The following is a 4,800-nucleotide window of genomic DNA, read 5'->3' as shown; positions in this document are numbered from 1 at the left end:
ATGCTCCAGATACAGTACTATGGCATCATCTTGCATTCTGAACCCGGGTCAGGGGATATACTTAGCCAGTCCTCCAGTCTTGGGACTGCATTTGAGCTTCTTGGAGGTAACCTAAGATCCCCAGCCCAGGTTTAACTGATGGCCCAGGGAGCTGAGGAGGGCCATTAAATACAGGCCATCGTGACCATAGAAGGACTGCTAAGGTATCGGTATGCCATTGGGAGGAGCTGGCTGCCTGGAGGTTTGATATCGAAACTGAATAGGCTAAGCATTCAAATATTGAGCGTGAATGGGTGGTTAGGTGCTCAGATGGGCACATCTGAGTAAATCTGTGTGTTCAACTGATAATATTTGTGGGTAAATATTATACTGCAAATGTTTATCTAGCAATGTCTGCACAATACATGTGCATGTACAGTCACCTGCCAAATTATTGGCACCCTTGAAATAGATGAGTAAAAAAGACTGTATAAAATAAATAAATACAGAGCTCCATTGAATGCTCCAAAGAATGTGAAAATTATTTTATAATAATGCAATTGCTCAGAGAAAAATATTTTGTTTGATTGGCACCCCTAAAGATTATTAGAAATAAAATCAAACAAAATTAAATCTGCATTAACATTATACACTTTTAAGGTAATTTCAGCTTAAGCCTTCCATGGCTTCCTGTTTCATTGGGGCATACAAATGAGATAACAAGCATGTAAAATCCCTTTGTGATCCATCACCATGGTAAAAGGCAAAGAGCTCACAAATGAAAAGAGACAAAGGGATATTGACTTTCACAAATTAGGCAATTGGTACAAAAGAGGAATAAAACCCCAAATATACTACTTACCACTGCTAGGGAAAAAATTAAGACATTTACAACCACTGGAACAGTGGTAAACTTGTCTAATAGAGGACCTACGTGTATCTTGTCTCCACGCACAGTGAGGAAGATGGGCCACAGTTGGAGAATTACAGAACTTGGTCGCATCTTGGGGTCACCAAGTGTCCAAATCTACAATTATATACCATCTCCATCCCAATTGGCTATTTGGAAGGGTTGCCATAAAAACAAACGTATGAGAGCAACCAACAAATGTAAACGCCTGGAGTTTGCTAAACGGCATTGGCACTTGGATTGGAACCGGGTGCTATGGTCAGATGAGACGACAATAGAGGTATTTGGCCACGCACACCAGTGGTGGGTTTGGCGTTGAAAGACAGATGCATATGCAGAATATGGTGCTGGATTTTTTTAATGTTATGGGGTTGTTTTGCTTCCATTGGTCCTGGGGCCATGGTTAAGGTCAGTGGTATCATGAACTCTACCAAGTACCAGGACATTTTTGCCAAAAATCTTGTTGCCTCTGCCAGGAGGCTGAAACTTGGCCGCATGTAGATCTTCCAGCAATGACCCAAAAGGACACATCAAAATCCACAATTGACCACAAAATCAACATTTTGCTAAGTCTCAGTTAAATTTATTGGATTGGATCTCTACACTGCACAGGTCCAATTTCCAGATCTAAATATACACTACATGACCAAAAGTATGTGAACACCTGCTCGTCGAACATCTCATTCCAAAATCATGGACATTAATCTGGAGTTGCTGCCCTCTTTGCTTCTATAAAAGCCTCCACTCTTCTGGGAAGTCTTTCCACTAAATGTTGGAACATTGCTGAGGGGACTTGCTTCCATTCAGCCACAAGCATTAGTAAGATCAGCACTGATGTTGGGCGATTAGGCCTGGCTCGCAGTCGGCATTTCAATTCATCCAAAAGGTGTTCAATGGAGTTGAGGTCAGGGCTCTGCGCAAGCCAAGATCTTTCACATCGATCATCGTCAAAACATTTCTGTATGGACCTCGCTTTGTGCATAGGGGCATTGTCATGCTGAAACGGGAACTAAGGGGCCTAGCCCAAACAATGAAAAACAGCCCCAGAACATTATTCCTCCTCCACCAAACTGTACAGTTGGCACTATGCATTGAAGCAGGTAGTGTTCTCCTGGCATTCGCCAAACCCAGATTCATCCGTCGGACTGCCAGATGGTTAAGTGTGTTTCATCACTCCAGAGAACGCATTTCAACTGCTCCAGAGTCCAATGGCGGCAAGCTTTACACCACTCCAACCAACGCTTGGCATTGCGCATGGTGATCTTAGGCTTGTGTGCGGCTGTTTGACCATGGAAACCCATTTCATGAAGCTCCCAACGAACAGTTATTGAGCTGATGTTGCTTCCAGAGGCAGTTTGGAACTCAGTAGCGAGTATTGCAACAGAAGACTGACGATTTTTACATGCTACTCGCTTCAGCACTCGGCGGTCTCGTTCCGTGAGCTTGTGTGGCCTAGCACTTCGCGGCTGAGTCATTGTTGCTGCTAGACGTTTCCACTTCACAGTAACAACACTTACTGGGGCAGCTGATTAGTTGGAAAGGTGGCATTCTATGACGGTACCACGTTGAAAATCACTGAGTTCTTCAGTAAGGCCAATGATTTTTGATATTTTATGAAAACATGACAAAAACATTTACAAGCTGTATTAAACATACACATACACACACACACACACACACACACACACACACACACACACACATACACACACACACACACACACACACACACACACACACACACACACACACACACACACACACACACACACACACAAACACACAAACACACATTTTTACAGTACCAGTCAAAAGTTTGGACACACCTACTCATTCCAGGGTTTTTCTTTATTTTTTACTATTTTCTACATTGCAGAACACTTTTTTGGTTACTACATGATCCCATATGTGTTATTTCATTGTTTGATGTCTTCACTATTATTCTACAAAGTAGAAAATAGTAAAAATAAAGAAAAACCCTTGAATGAGTCGGTGTGTCCAAACTTTTGACTTGTACTGTATATTATATATATATATATATATATATATATATATATATATATATATATATATATATATATATACAGTTTATATACAGTGCCGTGAAAAAGTATTTGCCCTCTTTCTGATTTTCTCAGATGTTTGTCAAAGGGACGTGTACACAATTCCTTGAAGCTGAAAATGTACTAGTTCTTCCATGGCCTGCATACTCAGTTGTGGGACAACATTCCATAGGCCACAATCAACAGCCTGATCAACTCTATGTGAAGGAGATGCATGCCCCTACCTTTTTTTTAAGGTATCTGTGACCAAACACTTTCCATTAGCTAAAACCATTGCCATATACAGTGACTTCGGAAAGTATTCAGACCCCTTGACTTTTTCCAGTTTGTTAGGTTACAGATTTTTTTCCCTCATCAATCTACAAACAATACCCCATAATGGCAAAGCAAAAACAGGTTTTTAGAAAATGTTGCTAATTTATTAAATATAAAAAATGAAATACAACATTTACATAAAGTAGTCAGACCCTTTACTCAGTACTTTGTTGAAGCACCTTTAGCAGCGATTACAGCCTCAAGTCTTCCTGGGTATGACGCTACAAGCTTGGCACACCTGTATTTGGGGAGGTTTTCCCATTCTTCTCTGCAGATCCTCTAAAGCTCTGTCAGGTTGGACGGGGAGCGCTGCTTCATGGTATTTTCAGATGTCTCCAGAGATGTTCGATCGGGTTTAAGTACGGGTTCTGACTAGGCCACTCAAGGACATTCAGAGACTATGTTATCTTGGCTGTGTGCTTAAGGTTGTTGCCCTGTTGGAAGGTGAACCTTCGCCGCAGTTTGAGGTCCTGAGTGCTCTGGAACAGGTTTTCATCAAGGATCTCTCTGTCCTTTGCTCCGTTCATCTTTGCTGCGATCCTGACTAGTCTTCCAGTCCCTGCCCGCTGAAAAACATCCCCACAGCATGATGCTGCTACCACCATGCTTCACCGTAAGAATGCTGCCAGGTTTCCTCCAGATGTGATGTTTGGCATTCAGGCCAAAGAGTTCAATCTTGGTTTCATCAGGCCAGAGAATATTGCTTCTCATGGTCTGAGAGTCTTTAGGTGTCTTTTGGCTAACTCCAAGCGGGCAGTCATGTGCCTTTTACTGAGGAGTGACTTCCGTCTGGCCACTCTACTGTAATGGCCTAATTGGTGGAGTGCTGCACAGATGGTTGTCCTTCTGGAAGGTTCTCCCATCTCCACCTAGGAACTCTGGAGCTCTGTCAGAGTGACCATCGGGTTCTTGGTCACTTCCCTGACCATGGCCCTTCTCTCCCGATTGCTCAGTTTGGCCGGGTGGCCAGCTCTAGGAAGAGTCTGGGTGGTTCCAATCTTCTTCCATTTAAGAATGATGGAGGTCGCTGTGTTCTTGGTGACCTTCAATGCTACAGACATGTTTTGGTACCCTTCCTCAGATCTGTGACTCAACACAATCCTATCTCGGCTCTCAACAGGCAATTCCTTTGACCTCATGGCTTGGTTTTTGCTCTGACATGCACTGTCAACTGTGGGACCCTATATAGACAGGTGTGTGCCTTTCTAAATCATGTCCAATCAATTGAATTTACCACAGGCAGACTCCAATCCGCTAGAGAAACATCTCAAGGATGATCAATGGAAACAGGATTCACCTGAGCTCAATTTCGAGTTTAATAGCAAAGGGTCTGCATACTTATGTAAATATGGATTTCTGTTTTTTCTGTCTAATAAACGTGAATATTTTTCTAAAACCTATTTACGCCTTATTTATTTCATCAATTTTAGAATAAGGCTGTCATGTAACAAAATGTGGAGAAAGTCAAGAGGTCTGAATACTTTCCGAAGGCACTGTACATAGAGAGGTAGGCCAGGTTTTAGAACGTCCGTG

Source organism: Salmo salar, chromosome ssa10, assembly GCF_905237065.1.
Source record: "Salmo salar chromosome ssa10, Ssal_v3.1, whole genome shotgun sequence".
NCBI lineage: Eukaryota > Metazoa > Chordata > Actinopteri > Salmoniformes > Salmonidae > Salmo > Salmo salar.
Note: the sequence above shows the minus strand (reverse complement) of the source record.